The sequence below is a fragment of the Anomaloglossus baeobatrachus genome, chromosome 7, assembly GCF_048569485.1.
Source record: "Anomaloglossus baeobatrachus isolate aAnoBae1 chromosome 7, aAnoBae1.hap1, whole genome shotgun sequence".
NCBI classification, from domain to species: Eukaryota; Metazoa; Chordata; class Amphibia; order Anura; family Aromobatidae; genus Anomaloglossus; species Anomaloglossus baeobatrachus.
In genome coordinates, this window is record NC_134359.1 from 105293858 (window position 1) to 105321308 (window position 27451).

Below are 27451 nucleotides of genomic sequence, written 5' to 3' on the forward strand. Positions count from 1 at the left end.
TCCGTTATGAAGATATTAGCAAAGTATTTGCCAACTAATGAGTTAATTTTTGATAAGTCAAAGTAGGTGTTATCAGATAATTTTCACTAGGGGCATATACTTCTTTCCCCTGTATGATGCTAACCAATCATAAGCAGGCAACAGCATTCAAAGGAAAAAGAACACCCCCCACAATAACTTAGGTTTCACAGTGTATGAGTTGTAATGATACAGCCATGAGCTCCTGATCTAAGCTTGATTAGAGCATAGGTGGCTCACACCTTTCAGATAAGATCCCTGTAAAGGTACTGTCACACTTATCGACGCTCCAGCGATTCCACCAGCGATCTGACCTGGCAGGGATCGCTGGAGCGTCGCTACATGGTCGCTGGTGAGCTGTCCACCAGGCAGATCTCCACAGCGATCAGAGATCAGCCACCAGTGACCTGTGTAACGACGCTGTGCTTGGTAACCATAGTACACATCGGGTTACTAAGCAAAGCGCTTTGCTTATAGTTACCGGATGTGTACCTTGGCTACGTGTGCAGGGAGCCGGCTTCTAGAAGCTGCAGATGCTGGTAACCAAGGTAAATATCGGGTAACCAAGAAAAGCCTTTGCTTGGTTACCCGATGTGTACCTTGGTTACCAGCGTCTGCAGAAGCCGGCTCCCTGCTCCCTGCACATTCAGATCGTTGCTCTCTCGCTGTCAAACACAGCGATGTGTGCTTCACAGCGGGAGAGCAACAACAAAAAAATGGTCCAGGATATTCAGCAATGACCGGCGACCTCACAGCAGGATCAGGTCATTGCTGGATGTCACACACAGTGAGATGGCTAACAAGATCGCTCTTTCGTCACAAAAACCGTGACTCAGCAGTGATGTCGCTAGCGATGTCACTTAGTGAGACGTGGCCTTAAGGGAAGGGGCAGCACAGCTGAGTTTAGCTGTGTGACTGTCAAGGTAACTGCTAGGATAGCGTTGGACAGGGACTCCTATGCTGTCCCTGATGCTAGGGAACCTTAAGCTATCCCTAACCTCAGGGCTACTCCTGATGGTGGAGATGCATGACTCACGTTCCTAGGTATGCTCCTGACCAGTACTACTCTGATACCACCCTTCCATCAGGGAAGGACAAGGCAGGACTGTAATGGAAAACAGATAAAGACAGACAAGGGAAAACCAAAACTCTAAAACACTGCGCACACACACAGGAATAGACAATGAGAGAGTAAGGACAGGAAGGTAACAACAAAAAGGCAACAAGGGTTAACTCCACAACCGCACTCAGCAAAGAGTATAACAACTACCAGATGCTCTAGATCACAACACTTCACCAGACCAGCTAAGAAAAACTATAGCAGGCATAGGTGGAAGGATCTGACCAGCATGTAAAGGAGGGAAGCAGATGTGATTGGCTTCCATACAACATATGATCAAAGAAGACTAAAAAGCAGACTAGTAGAGATTAACTCTTGCTAGCCTGCTTATGAATTACAACTGTGCAGGTCGATGCCCGAGTCTGCCTGCGTTGATCACAGATACCAGAGAAGTTACCGGGTGGAGTGTCAAAATCAGTAGTCTGAACAGAACACAACACTGCCATGACAATTGGCGAAGTTTGTAAAAATCTCCGTGTGGCAGTACTCCTCCCTCTAAGAGGGGCCTCTGGACCACCAAGACCCAATCTGTGAGGATGAAGATGATGAAAAATCTTAAATAGGCACTCAGCATGAATCCCAGAGGCTGGTACCCAAGTCCTTTCCTCAGGACCATAACCCCACCAATGAACCAAATATTGTAACGGAGACGGAGGTAAGGGAAAAGAGGTTCCTGAACCCACATATTTTTTAACAGGTATCTGTGGAATACATTATGAATTTTGAAAAATGTAGGTAATGCCAGATGGAAAGCAACAGGATTAATGACAGCTGTAATTTTGTACAGACCAATAAACCAAGGTCCTAACTTCAATTAAAGTTTAATGAATTTAATAGATAACCACCCCAGATTACCCACACACAGGTCCGGACAAGGCACACATCTACAGTCAGCCATACATTTAGGCTGACTTCAGACATCTGTGTTTCAGGTATGTGTGACATCTGTTTTAACATGGATGCCACATGTACCAATGTTATACTATAGAGTTACTCACACGGCCTTGTTTTCACACGGACTGTGTGGCCCCGCTATTCCCCACATGCACACACACAGACATGTCTGTTTTTTCTATGGCAGCACGGGTGTCACACGGATCACACACTGATGTGATCCGTGTGACATCAGTGTGACACATACCGGAGAAAACAATGTCTGTGAAATAAAAAGATGTTCTATATTCACCTGTATCCAGGTGCTGTCTTCGGCTCTGCTGCCTCCTGCTCCTGACCGCTGCACATTGTATTAATTGATTATTCACTGCACTGAGGAGCTAGAAGCTGGAGCTTTGCAGTGACAGTTGTGGAGACAGCACCGCCGAAGACAGTGCCGGGCACAGAATCGCCGAGGACAGCATCACTGGGGACAGGTGAGTATCCAGCAGTGTGTGTACAGTGATGTCCAGGAGGTCATCGAGTTCTCAATTAACTCTCATGAACCCCTGGAAGTCACCGTCGTGACACCTGCTGTAGTGTGGAAAATGCCTGTCCATTGTTGGTAAGGAACATTCAAAGGCTGCAAACATCCCGAAGGATGAGAGTGAGATGTCTTTGAGCGTACACAGGTGGCACACTCAGAGACATAGGTTACCACATCCCTCTGGATCTTGGGCCATCAAAAGCAATACAATATGAGATCAAGAGTACCCTTAACCCCAGGGTGACCACCCAGAACAAAATCATGATGCTCTCCCAGAACCATAAGATGAAGATTCAGAGGAAGAAACGACTTGTTCACCGCAACCCTATTAGTGCAGAGATCTTCTATCACTCAGGTACAGTTCTTTATGTTCTCGGCTCAGGGGATACTGTCTAATAGATACCGATACTGTACCTGGTTTCAATTTGATTTTTACTGGTGTTTTTTTCAACAAACCAACATCTGTATTGCTCTTTACCCACAGTGCAGATGGTATTTTTGGAGCATTTTCTCAGTGGGCTCATCTAAATCAGTGTTCAGCTTCTCTTGATCTAGCTGTATGAGAGACATCATAGTAGTAGGCATTGTTTCAGATAATGGCCCTGTAACTGTGATTCCCTTCTCCCATACTTGATAACAGCATGCATGGTATTTAATAGATCAGCAGCTATTACGTTCATAGGACATTTCTCAGATTTCAGCAGATGAGTACATAGATCAGTGGTGTGTGCTATTCTTTAAAGTAAATAGTTGAACACCGTGCTGCCGGTGCACGTCTGGTGAAAGCCTGCAAATAAAAAGACACTAAAATTCAGCTGAATCTTAAACAGAAGTGTGGAAAAAAGACAAGCTTAAAATGTAACTTTTACTAAATATGCGGATAAAAGTGAACCATAGCTCACAGGTTAAAAACCTAGGTAGCACAAAACCACCCAATGTGAACAAACAATGGGCTGTGAACACATGAGCCCAGATACAGTCTGCCTCAGTAGGTAAACACCAATGGAGGATAAATCACACCAAATTATGATATAGTAGCCCTAACTGAGGCACAGACACACAAGAATATTCCTGTCACAACCCCATCCAGGGGAGGATATGAACTTGTGTGTCTCAGGCAGAAACTCCTAAACCCATAGAAACCGTACAAATAATAAATCCCACACAGGGTGGGAACGGTCTTACCGGGTCCGGAGATCATACACGGGCATATACATAGGTTGTCGGTTCATACAGGGGGCTGTTTAAACAGCATATCCAGATCCCTCAGACACCTAAACCCAGTCAGGCATATAGTTGCAGTACCCACTCCCAACGTTTCAAAAAGCGGATCATCAGTTAACCAATGGGCATAACACATATGGCCTGACAGGCAGCCCTTGGGCTTACTTTCTGTGTCTGCTTCTTTTTAGTGACCTGGGCATCTGTTGATTGTCATCCGGTGAAGATACCGTTTGACAGCGTCTTTTTCCCACTGGAACTCCCCTGATGATCCGCTTTTTGAAACGTTGGGAGTCGGTACTGCAACTATATGCCTGACTGGGTTTAGGTGTCTGAGGGATCTGGAAATGCTGTTTAAACAGCCCCCTGTATGAACCGACAACCTATGTATATGCCCGTGTATGATCTCCGGACCCGGTAAGACCGTTCCCACCCTGTGTGGGATTTATTATTTGTACGGTTTCTATGGGTTTAGGAGTTTCTGCCTGAGACACACAAGTTCATATCCTCCCCTGGATGGGGTTGTGACAGGAATATTCTTGTGTGTCTGTGCCTCAGTTAGGGCTACTAGATCATAATTTGGTGTGATTTATCCTCCATTGGTGTTTACCTACTGAGGCAGACTGTATCTGGGCTCATGTGTTCACAGCCCATTGTTTGTTCACATTGGGTGGTTTTGTGCTACCTAGGTTTTTAACCTGTGAGCTATGGTTCACTTTTATCCGCATATTTAGTAAAAGTTACATTTTAAGCTTGTCTTTTTTTCACACTTCTGGTCCAGCTAATTTATCTGATTACTGTGGATCTATTTGTTTTGGTATACTGCTATCACCCCTGAATCTTAAACAGACACACTAGTGCCTGTTTCTAATAAAACATTAAACCCAAGCAATTACCTGGTGGTGGTAACTGATGTTACTTTCTGGACTACGTGAGGGTGCTTTAGATGAGCTGCTTGCATGTGCGGCTTGTGGTCAGTTGTACCCTTGAAAAGATAGTGAGGCGCACGGCGATACACATCGGAGCGCCCCGGCCGATGGAGCTCCGGCGAAAACCAAAAACACGTGTAGGAATGCAAGTGACGTCACGAGCAAGGGGGAGGGCCACTACGGGCTCTCACAAGGTCCAAAAACCAACGCATTTCAGATGGTTTTTGCAAAGCAGCCTCCTTCGTCAGGGTTAAATTCTTTTTATCCTAATGATGAGCAAGTGCTGCAATCTAGGTCAGTGTTTGTGAATTGAACAAAAAGGTGTATTGGGACGGTATAATGTTTTATTAGAAACAGGCAGTAGTGTGTCTGTTTAACATTCAGCTGGATTTTAGTGTCTTTGTATTTGCAGGCTTTCACCAGGTGGTGTTTAACTATTTACTTTAGTGATTATCATTTTACTGCTGGGAGGTTTTCATACAGGGCCCCTTGTTCACCTGCAGCTCCATCTTACCAGTAGCACCTGTTGATATTAACTAGTTAATCTCCAGTTGTATTCTCTGTGTGCTATTCTTATTTTTATTGGCTCTGTCTCTTTAAGGGTTTTGAATATTCCTCCTGCCCCTGTGAAGCCCCACAAGTGCAGTGTCGGTGCATTACCTTCAGGGACTCCACTCGGCTGGATCCTGTCACAGGTAGGAAATCTTCTATTTGTCGTGACGCCACTCTCAGAATTGCGGTCAGTGGGGACCGCCACTGCAGATTAAGGGATGCCTGGGGCTGATGGTGGGTGCAGTCGGTTGTAATAGCCTTCTGAGAGTGAGGCAAGCCCCAGGGCCCTGTGTAGGTGTGTAGAACCACAAGGCGCAGAATAACTCCACACAAGCAGAATGTCTTTCAGGGGTTTTACTCACGGAAGGTGGCAGAGTGAGTAACCCGGGCGTAGCTGGGATGAACCAGGCTGGAACCAGGTGTCCTTCAGGCTGACTGATGAGGGTGACTACCGACTCGCCTTCCTTAGCCCTTTACGTTTTGGGGTAACCCCGACTTTTAGTCCCTATGGGGGTCACCCAGGGAAGTTGCTGATGCCTCTCTCCCCTTCGTTTGGCCCGTTTGCTTGTAGCCTGGACCAGGACACTCCGGCTGCTTGCCTCCTGTGAACTATGGGCCCTAACTGTGGCTACGTGGCTGCGGACTCTGTAGTGTGTTCTTGGGGGTGTGAAGTGCCCCCTCAAGCAGGTTTGGCAAGGAAAGGTGGATCTATCCCTGCACTGGGACCTACTACCCGTTTGGGCCTGGTAACTCCCTAGCAGTCTCCTTACTTCCCACTCCGTTGCTCTCTCTTTAGCTGAAGATGGATTTCGGGTAGCACTACTAGGTGACCGTTCTCCCCCGTCGGTAGCCACTGCGCGGACGCTGTCAGACTGCAACAGCCCCAGGGGTCTGCTCCTGACGTCTGCTCCCCCTGAACTGCACACTGAACCGGCTCACTGCTCCTCCTCTCCTGTTCTTGCCTACGCCACCTAGCAACCAGGCTCTAGACCACACCCCTTGAGTGGAGATGGAGGCTTTTACCCCCTCCACTATTCCAGTGGAGGTGAAGGCTTTGCCCCCCTCCTGGGATCCCCAGGGGTCCTCTCAAAGGTACATGTGTGAGACCTGATCACTATGCGCCTGTGTAGTCACACCTCGGTCAGCCTTCTGGATTACCTGTTTGTACTGTCCCCAGCATGGGTGCAGTACTCAGTGGTGCCTGACCAGGTCAGGGGCGCCACACCTCCATTCCCATTATGGTTTTATTTGTTATGAATTGCAATGGAGCATCCTGTTTTCTGATGATGGAAAGGCTAGCTCCCTTGTCTATTAGATATTCTATTTTCTTTTCCTGTGGGAAATTGTTGCAGCTGAGCCATTTGTAGGAGGAACCATGATTTTTTGGGCTTTCCTGGGGCTGCCAGTTTCCTAGTCTAGATTCACCAAATTTTCTGTAGCAACTGTTGCACCATACACCATGTTTCTTAATGTGCCCCCTTCCACCGCATTGAAAGCATAACCCTTTATTTCTGTACTCTTCTGACTTTGCTGCCCACTCTCTTTTCCTTTCTTCATCACTTACTCAGCCTGTTGGACTTCTCATTATGTTGAGATGGATATTCACCATGATGGGAACTGGCTTCTGTAACTTTTTCTGCTTTCTATTGGTTATCTGGTCTTCTATTGCACTCATTATTGGTACAGAGTATTCTAGAGTGGAATACAAGCATTCTGGTCGGAATTTCTTCAGTCCTGAGATCTGTCTTCAGTCCGGTCATAAATATGGTTTTAAGACACCAAATGTGTCTAGGGTTATCTAGGCTATAGTCATAGGCGGGCTTTGCACGTTGCGACATCGCAAGCCGATGCTGCGATGTCGCACGCGATAGTCCCCGCCCCCGTCGCAGGTACGATATCTTGTGATAGCTGGCGTAGCGAAAATTATCGCTACGCCAGCTTCACAGGCACTCACCTGCCCTGCGACTGTCGCTCTGGCCGGCGACCCGCCTCCTTCCTAAGGTGGCGGGTCGTTCGGCGTCATAGCGACGTCACACAGCAGGCGGCCAATAGCGGCGGAGGGGCGGAGATGAGCAGAATGTAAATATCCCGCCCACCTCCTTCCTTCCGCATAGCAGCCGGCGGCAGGTAAGCTGATGTTCCTCGCTCCTGCGGCGTTATATACAGCGATATGTGCTACCGCAGGAGCGAGGAACTACATCGTACCTGTCGCGGCAGCATAATTATGAAAAAGTCGGAGCCTGCAACGATGATACGATAACGATGCTTTTGCGCTTGTTAATCGTATCATCTAGCATTTACACACTACGATCTCAAAAGTGACGCCGGAAGTGCGTCACTTTCGATTTGACCCCACCGACATCGCACGTGCGATGTTGCAACGTGCAAAGCCGCCCATAGTCTGTAAATGCATTGCAACACCTTGCAAATAATTTGTCTATCATTTCATCTGGTCCTTGGAAAGCTTCTGGTAACCAAAAGCATAATTCTTCTGTCAATTGTTTGATGACATCCCCCAATCTGACTATAAACTGTATTCCGAATGCTCTTGTTTTCTGGTCTACGGGAATTTGTAGCCTCACTAGGAGAATTAGAATCAAAATCTAAGTCAGAATTTCCACTTCCTACACCTGAATCCTCACCACGATTTACAAATCTGTTGCTATGAAAAGCGTTTTGCCGCCACTGGGGCATATACCACCTATTATGTTTTATGTAACTCCACAATTTGCCTATTCTATGTCGATGGGTAACAATATGCAAATAGCTTCCTCTATCAAGCCGATGCTGCGATGTCGCACGCGTTAGTCCTCGCCCCCGTCGCAGCAGCGATATGTTGTGAAAGCTGGCGTAGCGAAAATTATCGCTACGCCGGCTTCACATACACTCACCTGCCCTGCGACCGTCGCTCTGGCCGGCGACCCGCCTCCTTGTTAAGGGGGCGGGTCGTGCGGCGTCACTGCGACGTCACACGGCAGGCGGCCAATCGGAGCGGAGATGAGTGGGATGTAAACATCCCGCCCACCTCCTTCCTTCCGCATAGCCTACGGAAGCCGCGGTGACGCCGGTAGGAGATGTTCCTCGCTCCTGAGGCTTCACACACAGCGATGTGTGCAGCCACAGGAGCGAGGAACAACATCGGACCGTCGCATCAGCGTAATTATGGATTACGCCGACGCTGCACCGATGATACGATTACGACGCTTTTGTGCTCGTTAATCGTATCATCTAAGCTTTACACACTATGATATCGTCTGCGATGCCGGATGTGCGTCACTTTTAATTTGACCCCACCGACATCGCAGCTGCGATGTCGTAGTGTGCAAACTACCCCTAAGTACCAAGTCCCACCTCAGTTCTGATTCTTTCTTATAGTGACAGAACACAAACATTATGCACAAGTCATATATCCCTCCTGTAATAGCTGGAGAAAACCTTCTTTTATATTGCTTGCATAATTTTTTAATGCATCCGGGCAAATTAATGATTCTTCTCATATCAAGGATCTTATTTCATCAACCGCTTCATCTAATTTCTTCCCTCCACTATCTAATAATATAATGTAATGACAATTAATTTGGAAAGAAGAAAGCTTTTTACCATTCCCGGATTGGGTTACAGGACGCCAGCCTTGCGCATCTGTAAGCACAGACAAATCTGCAAGGTATTTCAAGGGCTGACCTATTTCTTCAAGATCACAATTACTCATAATACTAGTAATACATTGGGGGCAAGACATTAATTATGACCCATTCAGATTCAATTGTATAACAGTTGATCAAATCAGCATACTCAGGGTAGTAGGTAAATTAGCAGCAATTAATATCAATTAGTTATGGGTTTGATTTGCGTCAGGCAGTAAATATAGCAATCAGCAGATTTTTGCCAGCCCAGAAACAAAACAAAAACTGAAAACTAGATGAGTAAGCAAATGTTAGTGGTGCAGCGGACATGACCACTGAGGAAGGATTCTCCGGTCGTGATGGTTAGTATACCCAACTTAACCTAATAAATAACACACCGACTGCATGTGACTTGGTTAAACAAATTGGCCACAGCAGCCTTTATTACCTATTATTAACATTCTAACACAAGGGGGCGCCGTCCAACGGGCGACCCCAAACAAATAATAGGTAACACATAAATAATAACAGTACATGTAACCCCATGTAGGCCCGGTCCAGAAACCACTTCCTCCACCAATATCCCTGGCCGCAACACTCCGACCCAGAGATGAGGTATTAATCACCCCGTGGATTAATACCCCCCAAACCTTGCAGAACCCCGTGCCTGCAATTTACCGGAACCCGGAGACACCATACCAAGACAGTGCCTCTCAGTCCAGCCACCAATCCCTTACAACCGCCTCTGGACCAGACCTACCCCCGCTGCTGCGACAGAACATACGACTCTTTTTAACCTGTATTCCCTTTTTTTTTTTTTTTTTTTTTTTTGTAAAAAATGCATCATTCCATTTTCTCATTTTGTTTTCACTTTTTTTTTTTTTTTAAAAAAACAAAACATAGCCAAAACGAACTCGCAAAACACAAGGGCGGGTGGGCGGGAATCCTTTGCTGTCCGGAGTCACAAGGAAGGTAAGACCCCTCCCCTATAGTTTATATACTAGCCCCCTCCCCACCCTACAGTGACCCTATTCCACCAATCCCCTATAAGGGCCCATAATGCCCTTTAATTCACTTTATTAACCCCTCACTCCCTCCCTTCCCACTGGTCATGTCGCCCCTCCCCCCTATGGGTCCATGGCTTTCTAAAATACAATCAACAAAAGTAACAACATATAACATATATTTCTACCTGAGGAATTTTTCCCGTTTCCTTTGTCCTAAGCTGACCTCTGCCTGCCTCCTTCCGGAAGAGAAAGTATTTTTTTGGTTTTTTTTTAACCTTCTTTTTATTAGATTTTAATAACAAAAATAGATACCGTAATCAATAATCATATAATACAATACATTATGATTATGTTAAACTAGAAAATTACAGATAATGTATCTCCTTGAATCCTGATAAAGTGTTTTGAGAGTGAAAAAGTTCACTTACCCCGGGGGTTTGTTTCTGTTCAGGATGGAGTGCAGTTAATTTGTTCAGTTCAGGATAAAGTTCAAAGAGGAAAGGTGGGATCTTGCTGCAGGCCTCCAAGTTGTTAGCACAGAGATCTTTTCACAGAAGTATAGTTCTTATCAGGGATCGGCACCTAGATGCAACAAAAAGGAAAGAGACACAGCAGGTATCTTTACAAAATGTAACTGGTTTATTGGTTGAATATGTGGACTTTTATAGCCCAAATTTTGGATATCATACAATTCAGACTAATGGTGTGACACACAGCGATGACGACAATGACGTCGCTGCTACGTCACCATTTTCTGTGACGTTGCAGCGACGTCCCGTCGCTGTTGCTGTGTGTGACATCCAGAAATGACCTGGCCCCTGCTGTGAGGTCGCCGGTCGTTGCTGAATGTCCAGCTTCATTTTTTGGTCGTCGCTCTCCCGCTGTGACGCACACAACGCTGTGTGTGACAGCGATGAGAGCGACGAAATGAAGCGAGCAGGGAGCAGGAGCCGGCATCTGGCAGCTGCGGTAAGCTGTAACCAGGGTAAACATCGGGTAACTAATGGAAGACCTTTGCCTGGTTACCCGATATTTACCTTCGTTACCAGCATCCGCCGCTCTCGCTGCCAGTGCCGGCTCCTGCTCTCTGTACATGTAGCTGCAGTACACATCGGGTAATTAACCCGATGTGTACTATAGCTAGGAGTGCAGGGAGCCAGTGCTAAGCAGTGTGCGCGGCTCCCTGCTCTCTGCACGTGTAGCACAGCGACGCGTGTCGTTATGATTGCTGCTGCTTCTACTGTGTTTGACAGCTAAGCAGCGATCATAACAGCGACTTACAAGGTCACTGTTCCGTCACAGAAAATGGTGACGTAATAGCAACGTCGTTGTCGCTGTCGCTATGTGTGAACCCAGCTTAATCATTGCAGAGACAGGGTTGTCAAACAAACAATTCTTACTTGGGATACATAACGGATGAGGAAACAGTATATCAGCAAATTGGCATGTCACCTTCACTATTTCGAAAACAATGAAAAGGTCCAAATTCTTTTCCTAGAAAAGGACCCATCTGCATTCCCCAGAATATTATATTTCTCTTGATTGTTTATGAAGGAAAAGTCTTTTTATCCCTCCCTAACGATAAGTGAAACCATCTGGTCTACTTGGCCACATTGTATAACTTGATCTTAATACACTAGGATGAAGACATAGGGACAAAATGGCAGCTAATAACAAAATGGCAGAGGCTATCGCATAGCTTCTCTCACAACCCCAGACGGCGCATCACCTGGAGCCTTATCGATTTCCGACTCAAAATCTGTACTGAGCGCCAACACCACAACTCCCTTCTGAAGACCATATGCCCAGTTTTTTTTATTTTTTTTTTATTGATTACGGTAGCTCCCATTGCACAGAGGAGTGGGCGGTCCTGCAGCAGTGTGCAGGTGTGTCTGCAGGCCGGCAATTGTCAGGTGAAAGTGGAAGTGAGCAGCTGAGCCGTGGGTAAGAGACTGTTGCAGAGCGCATTATACCTTGGCGGTGACAGATGCTGGAGCTCACCTCCTGCGTTTGACTTGGCTCCAAATCACTGCCCAACAAGTGGATTTCTTCTGAGTTCAGCTGAGATTGGAGGACAAGTTCACCCTGAGAGGAGTCTGCAGGACCATGAGTGTCGCGGGCGGGGAGGGGACGCTGCGCTCACCACGCTCAGGTCCGGCACTGCTGCTGCTTCGCTTGCTGCTCGGTGGCTCGAGAGGTGGGCCGGATCCGGGGACTCGAGCGGCGCTCCTCGCCCGTGAGTGAAAAGGGGATGGTTTTGGGGATTTATTGTCCGTGACGCCACCCACGGTTGTGGTGAGGTTGTGACACCACCGCTGCTCTGGACGGGGATCCCGGGAGCGATGACAGGGAGCAGCTTAGTTGTTGTTTTTCCCCTCCGTGGGTAGGGGGTTTGGGTATCCTGGGGCCCGGTGAGGGAGGAATGGAAGGTGGGTTGCGGAGCCTGGTGAGGTGCAGGGTCGCGGGGGCAGCGTGGTGCCGCACGGCATGGTGGTACTCACTCAGCCAATGATGAATGCAAAGTCTCCCGTAAAACAAACGGCTGGATGGACGGATCCCACAGACGGCTGCGGTGGTTTTTCTCCCGGTAGGTTGGCGGTGACTGCCTTTCCCTGCACCTGTGTTAAGTTCTTGGTTGTGATGGCTTCCCACCGGTAACCCGCTCCACAGCTTGGATGGATGCTGAGGGAGCCCCTTTTGCCCGCAGGCTCTGGCCCTGGGAACTGTAGCCTTGGCGGTGACTGTATTTCCCTTCACGGTTTGAGCTGTTGCCTTCAATCGGGTCTTGACTGCTGGGAAACCCCGGAGGTTCCCTTCGCTAACGGATTTGACCGGTTTTACGGCGACTCCAAGCCTGGTCGGGGTCCATAGGCCCTGCCGAATGGTGCTGGCTTCTCTTCGTTCCCCGGTCCGGCACCGGCGGGCCACCGCCCGTCCCCGGTCCTTACGGTTCATGTCAATCGGCCTTTACTGCAGACGGTCACCACCGTCTGCCAACCTTGCTGTATGCGGAGGTGAACTCACTTCTTTTTCCCGCCTCCAGGACTGTGAACTCCTTGGTGGGTGGGGCCAACCACCTGGCTCCACCCCCTGGTGTGGACATCAGCCCCTGGAGGGAGGCAACAAGGATTTTTGTTTGACTTCGGTGTGCCTAGCCGGGGTGTGGGGTGTGTTGTTGTAGTACCTGTGACGTCCTGGCTTGTCCAGGGCGCCACATTCCCCCTTAGTAAAATACAGACTGTCCGCGGGCTGCCCGTCCATCACCGGTTTTATTTTCACAACTGTAAAAGAGGTAAAAACATTTAAAACTAGCATTTTTCAATCTTCCCACAACGGGAGGCACATACTTTAATGTTACTTAACGGTATATTTTATTAAAAGGTACGGCTTCCGCTCTTCTCCCACCCAAACAACCTGGCCCTGATGCTGCCCCTAAGAAGTGGGCAACACCCCTTGACCCCAGTCCAGAACCAAGTTGCCCGAGCGGGTACGGTCTCTTTCAGGGGACCCGCATGCATGGGGACCCCTGAACCCCCGGAGGATCGCCACCGGTTACGGTAGTGGCGGGCCTGGGCCATCTCTTTCCTCCAGGCCCATCCTCCAAATCTGCCTCTCCGGAGGTGGTCACGGTTTAAGCCAACATTTTTTTATTTACATCCCACAAGTTTGTGGTTGCCCTGCAAGTTCTCGGGCTTGTTCGTAAGCAGTTCCTTATGCAAACGGTTGCAGAAAGTCCCTACGGGGACTAGTTGCCGGCAACGGCCGGTTCAATCACGGTTCCAATCAGATAACTTCTTCGGTTGATTCATCTTTACTTATCATTCTTTTCTAACAACAACGGTGCTGATGGACCCAACGGGGACAACTTTTGGGCGGAGGACCGCCGGCTTCACTTTAGGTCCACCTCGCCGACCGGGGTAGGGGGCTGAGCGGGTGCTTGAGGCCCCTGGCCTCCTCTCAACCGGACACCCAGGGCGTACCAGCCCCTCTCCCCACAATGTCGGGTGTAGTTGACGAGGTCACTGGGGAGCAGATTGCGGCTTGGATGGTCTTCCGGCAAGTGGTCATTCACATCTCTTCGGGTCACGAAGACTTCGCCCTCCAGGCCCGGTTCGTAAATGAAGCCATACCCCCTTCGGGTATCAAATATCCGCACCTGTCTTTCATATCTCGGGCCCCGCACCCGGAAGGTGGCTCTTCAGAGACGCTCCTTCTCTTCAATAGTGCGGGCCACCAACTCCTTCGCCTTTCTCCTCTCCCTCTCGACAATCTCCCGGCCCAGCAATGTCGGCTCCCTGTCCCAACACGGGGCTGCTGCGGGCCCCTGCGCACGGGTCGGGCCCCGCGAGACCTCCTTGACGCTGCCCACCACTGGCAATCTGGGTGGAAGGTCCCGCGGTGACTTGGCCTGGGGTGCTGCCTCACAGCGGCAACCCGGCACAACCTCAGCCGAGGTGTGGGGAATGGGCACAGGGATCCTCTCCCGCTGAGTCTCCGCCTCCTCCGGCATGAGACGGGCTGCCGGGGTCGGTACGGGGTCAGGCACAGTCACCGGTGCCTCTGATACAGCTTCACCGACGGGCTCGGCCTTTGGTGTCTTCCAAGGGAGCGGTGCTGCACGGTCACGGGCCTCCGCTGCAGGTCGGTCCGCTTGGGCAGATTGGCAGGGTACCGCTACCGGTTTGGCGGGTAGCGGGCCTAGTGGCAAGGCGGTAGCGACTAGCGCGGGTAGCGGGGGAGGCAGCAGGGTGAGCGGGCGCGGGCCAGGCCCCTCAGCCACAGTGGCCGATCTTTCCGGAATACAGGGGCGTGGGTCTCTTACCCGCTTCTCCAAATCTTCCTCCACCTCGCGTCTCCTTATAGCCGCCACCACTTCCGCCATGTCAGCCTCCCACTCCTCCAGGAGGAGCTGCACACGGATCTGCAGCCGTTGTTGTAGCTGAGCGGTCCGGACCTCCACCCACGCCGCGGTCCCGGGCGCGGGGGCTACGGTGCTGCGGGACGGTTGGTGCATCGCTGCGGCGGCCTTTTCCAGGAACCAAAAGATGGCCGCAGGGTCCCGGCGTCCCTGCTTTTATAGCCACGAGCTACATGCGGCCATCCGTCCCCCCTTAGTCTTTTTCCGGCTCCTCCTCTACAGGGGCGGGGTTTCAGCTTTCGCGCCTCCACTGCTCGAGCAGACGCTCGAGCGGGTACTTTTCGCGCCCAAGATGACGGCTTCTCAAAATTTTCGGCCAGACACCTCTGGCGGTCACAAGGCGCACCTCTACCAGACGGCAGAGCGGTAAGATCCTGTTCGTGACGCCAAGTAGTCGCAGGCGGTGAGGGGATGCTGCGCTCACCACGCTCGGGTCCGGCACTGCTGCTGCTTTGCTTGCTGCTCGGTGGCTCGAGCGGTGGGCCGGATCTGGGGACTCGAGCGGCGCTCCTCGCCCGTGAGTGAAAAGGGGATGGTTTTGTTTTTTGATTTATTGTCCGTGACGCCACCCACGGTTGTGGTGAGGTTGTGACACCACCGCTGCTCTGGACGGGGATCCCGGGAGCGATGACAGGGAGCAGCTTAGTTGTTTTTCCCCTCCGTGGGTAGGGGGTTTGGTCGTCACGGGGCCCGGTGAGGGAGGAATGGAAGGTGGGTTGTGGAGCCTGGTGAGGTGCAGGGTCGCAGGGGCAGTGCGGTGCCGCATGGCACGGTGGTACTCACTCAGCCAATGATGAATGCAAAGTCTCTGGTAAAACAAACGGCTGGATGGACGGGTCCCACAGACGGCTGCGATGGTTTTTCTCCCGGTAGGTTGGCGGTGACTGCCTTTCCCTGCACCTGGTTCTGATGCCTTCCCACCGGTAACCCGCTCCATAGCTTGGATGGATGCTGAGGGAGCCCCTTTTGCCCGCAGGCTCTGGCCCTGGGAACTGTAGCCTTGGCGGTGACTGTATTTCCCTTCACGGTTTGAGCTGTTGCCTTCAATCGGGTCTTGACTGCTGGGAAACCCCGGAGGTTCCCTTCGCTAACGGATTTGACCAGTTTTACGGCGACTCCAAGCCTGGTCGGGGTCCGTAGGCCCTGCCGAATGGTGCTGGATTCTCTTCGTTCCCCGGTCCGGCACTGGCGGGCCACCGCCCGTCCCCGGTCCTTATGCTTCACGTCAATTGGCCTCTCCTGCAGACGGTCACCACCATCTGCCAACCTTGCTGTATGTGCCCGGGCCACGTACCCGGACACGGTCAGTCTGCTCCACTACCGCTTCACTCTCTAACTCTCAAACTGATCTCACTTCCTTTTTCCCGCCTCCAGGACTGTGAACTACTCGGTGGGTGGGGCCAACTGCCTGGCTCCACCCCCTGGTGTGGACATCAGCCCCTGGAGGGAGGCAACAAGGATTTTTGTTTGACTTCGGTGTGCCTAGCCGGGGTGTGGGGTGTGTTGTTATAGTACCTGTGACGTCCTGGCTTGTCCAGCCAAAGATAGTTTCTTAGAGAAAAAGGCGCATGGACGTAGCTTACCAAGAGACAACACAGCTACTACACCCACTTCTGGCGCATTGACCTCCACCGTAAAAGGTTGAGATACATCAGGCTGTATCCATACAGGAGCCAACGAGAAAATTTTTTTAAGACAGTCAAATGTGTACAAAGCGTCCTCAGACCATAGAGTGGTCCGTACCTTTTTTAGTCAAGTAAGTGAGAGGTCTTGCTATGGCAGATCAATTCTTAATAAACTTCCTGCAATAATTTATGAACTCCCTATCTGTGCTGTACAGAACTACTGCAAGCTGCAGGGTTATTAATGGCATGGTTAGGTCTCCGTGATTAACCCGACACTTCCGCTTTGTGGACCGCATCGGATGCTCCAGTCACACAGAGTTTTTAGTGTGTGATAATAGCAAAACAGAAAAAATAGTATATAAATCTAGTATTGCTGTAATCACACTGACCCACATGTGTGGGGACCCTTGACGTTGGGTTGTGAGCTTGTGTATTTTGGGCAAAATATGGACCAATACCTCATGTATTTTTTTTTATATTTTTCATCTTTTTATTGCAAAAAAAAAAAGTTTTCATTTTTATACAGGATAAAGCCAGGTCCTTTAGTGTTGACTGGGTGAAGTGGGGTGTCTGTCCTGTGGGGTGCACTTATATGGTGCTGGGCAGCCCACCTGATTTAATAGTATGGGCACCATCAATAGGCTGTAAGCCGGGCAGAGTGCATCACACGTTTCTGTGTAACTAGCACCCTATACAAGCCTTATCTGTGTGTATGTTTTAGGCTGGGGCCACATGGGGATTACTGTGATACCCACGCATGACACTCGGCTCACGCTGACAGTACAGCAGAGCCAAGTGTCATGCGAGTTTCCCAGCGACTGAGGTCCGATCGTGCGAGCGGACCTCAGCTGCGGGGGGAGGGTCGGCTCTGAGGAGGGGAGGGCCGGTGCTGTGGGGCGGGCCTTCACGGAGGAGGGGAGGGATTTATCTCCCTCTCTCCTCCGTAGCTGGCTATTGCCATTCTCGCCCTGCACTCATGTACACCGGTGTACTGTGAGTGCAGTGCGATTTTTCTCTCGACCCATTGACTTGAATGGGTGCGAGAGAAAACAGGATCGCATTACAATCGCACCATGCTGCGATTGTTTTATCGGTCCGATTAGGGCTGAGAAAATAATCGCTTATGAGTGCAGACACATAGGCTGATATTGGTCAGAGTGGAATGCGATTTTTTTTTTTATCGCACTCCATTCACACGGATTTTCATGCCATGTGGCTTAGGCCTAATACTAACAGCCATATCCTACATGAATTGATATGTTGTGAGTTGTTGTTTCATTAGTATTTTGCATGTGTGCTGCCCCCACTCTTATCATGGGGGCCAGCTGCATCCGGCTAGTGCATTGATAATTTGACCTTGTGTTGGTAAAGGCCACATCACACTAAGCAACATCGCTAGCAACATCGCTGCTAAGGAACAACTTTTGTGACGTAGCAGCGATGTTGCTAGCGATGTTGCTGTGTGTGACATCCAGCAACAACCTGGCCCCTGCTGTGAGGTCGCTGGTTGTTGCTGAATGTCCTGGGCCATTTTTTAGCTGTTGCTCTCCCGCTGTGAAGCACACATCGCTGTGTGTGACAGCGACAGAGCAACAACTAAATGTGCAGGGAGCAGGAGCCGGTGTGTACTGTGGCTAGGAGTGCAGGGAGCAGGGAACTGGCACTGGCAGTGTGAGAGCGGCGGACGCTGGTAACGAAGGTAAATATCGGGTAACCAAGGTAAGGGCTTCTTGGTTACCCAATGTTTACCGTGGTTACCAGCGTCCGCAGAAGCCGGCTCCTGCTGCCTGCACACGTAGCAGAGTACACATCGGGTAATTAACCCGATGTGTACTGTGGCTAGGTGTGCAGGGAGCCAGCGCTAAGCGGTGTGCGCTGGTAACCAAGGTAAATATCGGGTTGGTTACCCGATATTTACCTTAGTTACCAAGCGCAGCATCTCTTCTATGCAGCGCTGCTGGCTGGGGGCTGGTCACTGGTTGCTGGTGAGATCTGCCTGTTTGACAGCTCACCAGCAACCCGTGTAGCGACGCACCAGCGATCCCTGCCAGGTCAGGATGCTGGTGGGATCGCTGGAGCGTTAGTGTGACATCTCACCAGCGACCTCCTAGCAACTTACCAGCGATCGGGTTGTATCGTTGTTGGGATCGCTGGTAAGTTGTTTAGTGTGACTGGGCCTTAATTCTTGCTTCTTTTTCTGTAATGTTTATTTAACTGATGACCTACGTAAGCCGTTTGCTACTTTTACACACTGAAAACAATATTTTATAAAAATTAATTTTCTTTTCCATTGCTATATTCTGAGAGCTATAACTTTTTTATGTTGCCTAATAAGCTATATTAGGGCTTGTTTTTTGAAGGTCTGTTTGTTGTTTTCACTTTTACATACATGACTCTCTGATCACTTTTTATGTGTCTGTATTACGAAAAAGCAACATTTTGATGTTTTTTTTATTGATTTTTTTTAAGGCATTCATTGTAGGGAATAAATAATGTGACAATTCTATAGTTTGGGTTGTTCTTGTTTCAGTGATACCAATTACACAGGTCTGCAAGGGTAAAATTGTTTGAAAAGAGGTGTTTTGTTTTTTTTTAAACTTTGAATTTTTATTGAGATTTTCAATTTACGTTTTTCATACATAAAATAAAACATAAAATTCACAATTCTTATCGAACCTAGACAAACAATGACAGGACAGGTGAGGAGGGTTAGGAGCGGAGAGGAGAAATAGGAGGGAAGAGGGAAGGGTTTCAAGAGTCTATGCTCCTTCCATAGGACCCATAGGCCTCAGTCTCACAGATCCTCCTGTCCCGCAAAGTAGTCCCATGGTGCCCACACGGCCTGGAAACGGTCAACTGTGTCATGCAATAGTGCCGTGAGATGTTCCATGCGTCTAACATCCAGTAATCTATACTTGAGGCTCTGGAGTGAGGGTGTACCTGGCTGCCTCCAATTCTTTGCAATTAAGCATCTGGCCGCCGTAAGGATGTGGGACAAAAGCTTAGAGGCTGTTTTTCCCAATCCCCCTTTCCCAAGACCCAGAACATAGATCAGGGGATCAAGATCAACCTCTATATATAGTACTTTATGGATCAACCCTCTAACCCGCTCCCAGAAGGGGACTATCCCTGGACAGGACCAGAATATGTGCAGAATGGTGCCCCTGCCTCCCCCGCATCTCCAGCAACAAGCCGGTATGGAGGGGTCTATGCCATGAAGGAAATCTGGAGTGTGGTACCAAAATAGCAAAATTTTATAGATATTTTCCTTATATAGTGTGCATATTGACGTCTTGGCGGCGTTTCCCCAGATTGCTGCCCATTCCTGAGGAAGTATCCGCCTTCCCAATAGAGACTCCCATTTCCGCATGTATGGAAAAGACCCCTCGGGCCCCTCCCGTGACTCAGAAAGCAAAATGTAAATTTCCGAAATCAGCCCCTTAGTATCAGTGCCCTGATAAGGCAGTAAGACCCTCATTTCAGGAGTTAATACAAAATACTGCTTAATAAAGATTCAATATGCTTAACACAGTTTAATTGGTCACGATGACCCGTAGACTCTCAGTGAAGATAACACAAAATACCAGTTTGTACCAGGCACACCTATGATTATATTACTGTAATAAAGATAATTACGTGCAAAGCATAATTTTCTGCTGAAATAAACATATTGATCAGCTATTACTAAAATTGCAGATGTCAGGAATAATATTAAAACATGATCATACGATGCATTAGCTCATAATGAACTTTGGTTAAATATGCCTACCCATATGTCTGTATAAATATGGGTCTCTATAATAAAGAGGTGTGGTATATGGTATCTGCCATCTCTAGACTCATCATTGTGTCTGTCAGGTGGCATACGGTTGCAACCTTACCAACCAATTTGGCATCCATCCAATATATCTGAAGTGGTCTCCTTCGACCCCAAAAGTATCAACTCGACAGCCCCTTCTGCAAATTTTCTCAAAATCTGTGGGAATCGAGGCCCCTGCCCTGCCAAACAAGGAGCCAGCCAAGCCTCTGATCTGCAGATATTGGAAAAACTCTCGATTAGAGAGAGAGAATTTATCTCTAAGGTACTCAAAGGAATGGATCTGCATTGTACTTCCATCTATAATGTCTGCAAATCTGAATAGACCTGCCTTGAGCCAGGGGTGCACCATGTCCGACTCCAGACTGCTTGGGAGCAAGGGTTGGTATATGAAGGACACCAGAGGGGAGCAGGGGGATGCCAAAGGAAATGTTCTAATGCAAAATGCCCAGAGGTCCCTAGTGAACTGCATCGGTCCAAGAAGAGGGGGGGGGGAGGGGGGCGAATCACACCGGGCCGGGGGCCACAGGAGCGCGTTTGGATGTATAGGTGCCAGCCAAAGTTTTTCAATCTCAGTCCACCTGTTGTATGCCCAAAGGGACACCCAACAGGGGATCCTCCTAAGATGGGCTGCCCAATAGTATTTTAGGATGTCCGGGACAGAAAGCCCCCCCCCTGTTTCTCCGAGCCATCAACACCTCCCTGGCCACCCTATGACGTTTGTTACACCAAATAAATCTAAGGATAGCCGCCTGAAGGGACTTCAGCTCCTTTATTGGTACCTTAACTGGGAGGGTTTCAAAGAAATATAATTTTGGGAGCAAGCTCATTTTAACTGCCGCAATGCGCCCCATCCACGAAAGAGGGAGGGGCAACCACTTGCTCAAAAGAGTTCTCAGCTCTCGGAAAAGGGGGGGAAGTTAAGGTTACAGAGGGAATCATAAGTAGATGTGAGGTTAACCCCCAGGTACTTGACCGCATCTGTCTTCCAACGAAACTTAAAATTCAAACGCAGATAATCCAGGGCCACCGGGTCGAGATTCAAGGGCATTGCCTCCGTTTTGCTAGAGTTGATCTTATACCCCGAAAGGCTCCCGTACCTACCCAAGGTGCACATTAAAATTGGAAGGGACACATGGATGTTAGTAAGTGTAATGAGCACATCGTCGGCAAAAAGCGAGATTTTAAACGGTTTATTCCTGACCAGGACCCCCGAGATGTCTGGGTTGCTCCTGACCGAGGCCGCGAGGGGCTCTATGCATAGCGCAAAAAGGAGGGGGGACAGGGGGCACCCCTGCCTGGTGCCATTGGAGATGAGAAAAGGCTTAGAGATGTGGAGGGGGAGTTTGATAGAGGCCGTAGGAGCGCTATACAGGGACTTCAAGGCCCGCATAAAGCCACCCGAGATCCCAAAGACCTCCATTGTCTTGAAGAGAAAAGGCCACGCAAGGCGGTCAAAAGCCTTCTCTGCATCTAGACTCAACACCAACGCCTGTTGCTTCGTCCGATTTGCCACATCCACCAGGTCTATGACCTTCCTGGTGTTGTTTCCCCCTGACGGCAAGGGACAAAACCCACCTGGTCTTTATACACGAGTTGGGGCAACCATCGATTAAGCCTGGCCGCCAAGAGCTTGGTGAACATCTTCAAATCGGAGTTCAAAAGGGCTATTGGTCTATAATTAGCACAGTCCAATGGGTCCCTGGGTGGCTTGGGCAGGAGGATTAAATGGGAGTGTAGCATGGATGGAGGGATAGGGTCACCCTGAAGGAAAGAGTTAAACAAGGCGGCCATGTGTGGGAGGAGATCCGCCGCAAACACCTTGTAATAAAAATAAGTAAAGCCGTCCGGGCCCGGTGACTTCCCGCCAGGCAGGGCTTCCAGAACTTGCTCCAGTTCCTCTGTAGTAATCTCTTCATTCAAAGCCGCGGCTGCTCCGCAAGGCAGTGAAGGGAGCTCAAGGGCCGAAAAATAGTCCCCAAGTGCCCCAGCCCCGCGCGAAGCCATGCCCGGGGGAACCGGAAGGTTATAAAGCTTGTTGTAGTAATTGAAAAAAATGTCAGCTATTGAAGCGGGGTGATAGTGGATAGTGCCCTTTTCGTCGCACAGAGCCTGAGGGCATGAGGATGTAGCGCGCTCCTTAAGCTGCCTGGCGAGTAAGGTATGAGCCTTATTACTCCTTTCATAGTATCTTTGTTTGGAAAAGGTTAGCAATTTTTCTGCTCTGCCAATTGCCAAGTCTCTCAACTTTTCCCTAAGGCTGATGACTCTCCTAAGAATAGTCAGTGATGGGGCAGCCGCCAGTCTCCCCTCCTGTAGCTTAAGATGGGCCGTTATAGAGTCCCGCTGGCTTGTGGCATTCTTTTTAGCCCTGGCGTCCTCTCTAATGCATAGTCCCCTCATCACTGCCTTGTGAGCTTCCCAGAGTGTTGCCGGCGACGTGACCGTGCCCGTGTTCAACTGAAAGAATTCGACCAGTTGCTTATTTAAAAAGGCCCTAGTGTCGGGATTTTTGATCAGAGATTCATTAAGGCGCCAATGCTGAGGCCTAGGTCGAGGACCATCTTTCTTGAAGTCCATTATGAGTGGGGAATGGTCTGACCACGTAATGTATCCCATTTCCACCCTCTCAAGACGCCCCAGCAGCTGTGAGTCAATGAAAAAATAGTCTATTCTGGTGTGCGTCTGATGCGGATGCGAGTAGAAGAAAAAGGCCTTCTCTCCCGGGTGGTCCACTCTCCAAGCGTCGTATAAAGCCCCTGATCTAATGAGCCTACGAAAGTCCCGGGACAAATTTTTCAAAGCACCCGATGGAGGGTGTCCACCCACAGAGAGTCTGTCGGCCACCTCCGAAAAAGGGATGTTAAAGTCTCCCCCCAACAACGTAGAGGCCGGTGCCAGTCCGCCTATCAGATCGAGTATTTTCTTAAGAAAGCGTATCTGCCCTTCATTAGGTGCATAAATGTTGGCCAGTATGTGCGGGGATCCCCCCAGTTGGCCCTCCGGAATCACATATCTACTAGAAATTTTTTCTCTGTGTGGTGTCTTTTTTTTAACCCTTTATTGGAGATTCTTAATGGCCGGGTCAAACTTGCCTGACATTAAGAATCTCTGGCTTAATACTAGCTAGTAAAACAAAGCTAGTATTAACCCTTTATTACCCAGCAAGCCACCCGGCATCAGGACTGCTGGAAGAGTTGCATACAGCGCCACATGATGGCGCTTCTATGAAAGCGCCATTTTCTGGGGCGGCTGCGGACTGCGATTCGCAGCAGAGGGGCCCAGAAAGCTCGGGCCAACCTGTGCTGCGGATTCCAATCCCCAGCTGCCTAGTTGTGCCTGGCTGGACACAAAAATGGGGCAAAGCCCATGTCGGTTTTTTTTAATTATTTCATGAAATTCCTGAAATAATTAAAAAAAGGGCTTCCCTATTTTTTTAGTTCCCAGCCGGGTACAAATAGGCAGATGGGGGGGTTGGGGGCAGCCGTACCTGCCTGCTGTACCTGGCTAGCATACAAAAATATGGCGAAGCACACGTCATTTTTTTGGTGGGCAAAAAACTCCTGTATACAGTCCTGGATGGAGTATGCTGAGCCTTGTAGTTCTGAAGCTGCTGTCTGCTCTCCTGCATACACAAGTGAATGGAGCATGTTGAGCCTTGTAGTTCTGCAGCTGCTGTCTGCTCTCCTGCATACACTAGTGAATGGAGCATGCTGAGCCTTGTAGTTCTGCTCCCGTCTCTCACTTGAGCATACAGTCCTGGATGCAGCATGCTGAGCCTTGTAGTTCTGCATCTGCTGTCTGCTCTCCTGCATACACTAGTGGATGAAGTATGCTAAGCCTTGCAGTTCTTCTCCCCCTGCCTCTCCCTCCAGCATACATTCCTGGATGGAGGATGCTGAGCCTTGTAGTTCTGCAGCTGCTGTCTGCTCTCCTCCATACAGACAGACAGCAGACAGCAGCTGCAGAACTACAAGGCTCAGCATACTCCATCCAGGACTGTATGCAGGAGTTTTTTGCCCCCCAAAAAAATGACGTGGGCTTCGCCATGTTTTTGTATGCTAGCCAGGTACAGCAGGCAGCTACGGGCTGCCCCCAACCCCCAGCTGCCTAGAGAGAGAGAAAGAGAGAAAGAGAGAAAAAGAGAGAGAGAAAAAGAGAGAAAAAGAGAAAGCAGCCTCATTCCGTTTACTGCTCCGATTTTAGAGGTGTGTCCCGCGGCTCACAGCTGATGTCCGGCTGCTTCCCTCAGTGCATAATTAAATTAAATTATAATTATAAATAAATAATAATTATAATTTCAAATTATAAATAAATTAAAATTAAATTCTTTACCTGGACGGCCGGGACTTGAACTCGTGCACTAATTCTCCTTAGGCAGCAGCTCTACCCATTGAGCCACTGCCTGTAATGAATAGCATAGGAAGATTTGGTAATCTTGACCTCTGTATTGCAGTAGAGAATCCAGAAGTGGATTATTCAGCTACAAAGAGGAAGTCTCCGGTGACAGCGCGGCTCACTTCAGTTGCTGCATGGAGCTGACACAGAGCGCTCGTGTCCTATGGCGCTCCCTGTCAGCTTCATGTAGCAGAGCTGAAAGCATCGTGTGGATTACTTCGGACCTGGATTGTTGTTTGGGGATTAATAAAGAGGTAAATGAGGGTTTTTTTGTCTTTTATTCCAACTAAAGGATTTTTCGTTGTGTGTTTATTTACTTTCACTTACACGTTAATCATGGAAGGTATCTCGGGTAGACGCCTGTCATGATTAACCTAAGACTTATTAACCCAATTGCCACCGCACCAGGGCAATTCGGGATGAGCCGAGTAGAGTCCCGAGACTGTTGCATCTAATGGATGCGGCAATTCTGGGCTCCCCATATCGTGGCGCTCCCCATCCTGAGTATACCAGCCTCCAGCCGTGTGGCTTTATCTTGGCTGGTATCAAAATTGGGGGGACCGCAGGTTTTTTTTTTTTTTTTCATTTATTTATTTTACTGCACGATATAGGTCTGCCTGCCGGCGGCTGTGATTGGTTGCAGTGAGACAGCTGTCACTCAGCGTGGGGGTGTATCTGACTGCAACCAATCATGGGCGCTGGTGGGCGAGGAAAGCAGGGAATACCAGATTGAATAATGAGCAGCAGCCATTTTCAAAAGAGGAAAAGCCGCCGGAGCCTCGTGACAGCCGTGCAGTTGATCGGTGAGTAGGAAAGAGGGATTGTGCTGGGGACGTAGGACGCATGCAAATACACAGCGTGCGCACATAGCCTTACTGTGAAAAGCCACGCTTTTGGTGATCGAACCATTATCGAACGGTAACTCGAATGGCCGAACTTGAAGCAAATCGTTTGAGTTCGTCGAACGACTCGAACACTGCCCAAAATCACTCGAATTTGAAATTGGCGAACGGTTCGAATCGAACATCGCTCCTTTCTAGTGAAGACCCTATTTGCGCTACTTTGTCTTTCCAGTTTAGTGCCTGCTGTGTATAGCGGCTGCACACTGCTCTGTGATCCTGTGGGCATCGAGCAGCCACTACACGCTATTACAGAAGGGAGAGGGAGAGAGGGGGAGAGGTAGAGGGCGAGGGAGTGAGAGAAACATTTTTCGACGGATCAATCACACGTTGGATGAAACGTGAGGCCATCCGCCGCAATCTGTCGCTAATACAAGTAAATGAGAAAAAAGCGGATCCAGCGCTGGATCCGTTTTTTTCACAAAATGACGGATTGCGACTGATGGCAAAAAACTGATGTGTGAAAGAGGCCTTAGATCAAGCAGCGCTCCAAGGTGAGCAATATCAATCACCATGGATGGAGGGGCCGGGTAACGTAATTGAAGTAATGGAAAAGTGCACCATGCTTTTGGCCATGCCAAGGATGCAACAAAGCTCCTTCATTTACATATGTAATCACTAAAACATATTCACTAAAATCTACATGAAAAATTCTAGAAAAAGAAAATAGATACAAGGTTAAATAAAAAAGCTAGAGATGAGTGAATTGATTCACAGGACCATGGAGGGGCCCTCAAAACTGTCTCCTATCTGCTTGAATTTGTGGTGCCTCAACTGACTAAAGGCCCTGTCACACACAGAGATAAATCTTTGGCAGATCTGTGATTGCAGTGAAGTTGTGGACAATCAGTGCCAGGTTTGTGGCTGTGTACAAATGGAACAATATGTCCATGATTTCACTGCAACCACAGATCTGCCAAACATTTATCTCTGTGTGACGGGGCATAACAGGCTTGGGGTGACATCTCACTTGTGTAAGCAGCAATGATGACGTCACTGTCGGCCTACAAATCAGAATGGGATTCCGGTAGGTTGAAGGCACTTGCAGGGCTCTTGTCCGGCAAGGCAAAAAAGATTTGTATGCGGCATCCGCAAATAAAAATCACTGGTCTGTCTATGCTTGATTTTACCATGTTTTAAACTGATTCAATAAAAGGTGTGATTTTTATGTGCAGATGCCGGATACAAATCTTTTCTTACCTTATCCATGGATCCAGAAATCGGCCTGTAGTTCCGAGCACCGCAGCTGCATTGTATTGAGCAATTAGTCGGAGCTGTCTGATCTTGTCCGGCAGCCATGAACTACTATAGTCATCTAAAGAAATATCTAAATGATCAAAAATAAGGCTAGAGAATAAGCCACTTTGATCACGTTTTGTAAAGAAGTTATGATTTGCTGCTATCATTTAAAATGTACCGTGCTTCTACACACCAGATATGTTACATTTTAGGAAAACCTTTTGTACATTGAATAGAGAATAGGTTCCAGTACAGGAACAACACTTACCAGGTCTTACAAAGACTTTTCCTTCTTCAGATTCATGCTGCGTAGCTGTTCTGCATAAATGAACTTGTAAATGGTCGTACTCCAACTCCCAGAGAATGGGGAGGAAATACCATTCTAAAAGAGTTTTCCGCTGTAGTACAGAGTGACTCATCAGAGTAAGCAGCGAACTATACTAATACATCCCAGATGTTTAACCCTAGAACGCACAACCATAGAAATCTACACTTTCACATATCTGGGGCCTTTTAGGCCTGTGTGCAAATACCATGGAGTAACTCAAATAGAAATACTTTTCCAAGTTTATTTGAGATGTGAATATTTCAAAACATTAAGTTAACAAGTAATCTTGCAGAAAAAAAGAAAACAAGTAACTTAGCAGGCCTACGAGGCCCCAGGT

General features: G+C 48.8%; 1 long non-coding RNA gene across 3 annotated transcripts in view; it reads right to left on the reverse strand.

Annotated features, from left to right (window-relative positions):
- LOC142245146 (uncharacterized) overlaps positions 1-27157 on the reverse strand; it is a 166030-nt gene extending 138873 nt beyond the window's left edge. For all 3 annotated transcript variants that reach the window (XR_012724735.1, XR_012724733.1, XR_012724734.1), the window contains exons 1-2: positions 27055-27157; positions 10319-10472 (exon numbers count right to left, since the gene is read on the reverse strand). This is a non-coding gene — a long non-coding RNA (uncharacterized LOC142245146). The remainder of the gene's footprint in view (positions 1-10318; positions 10473-27054) is intronic.
- Positions 27158-27451: the final 294 nt, after the last annotated feature.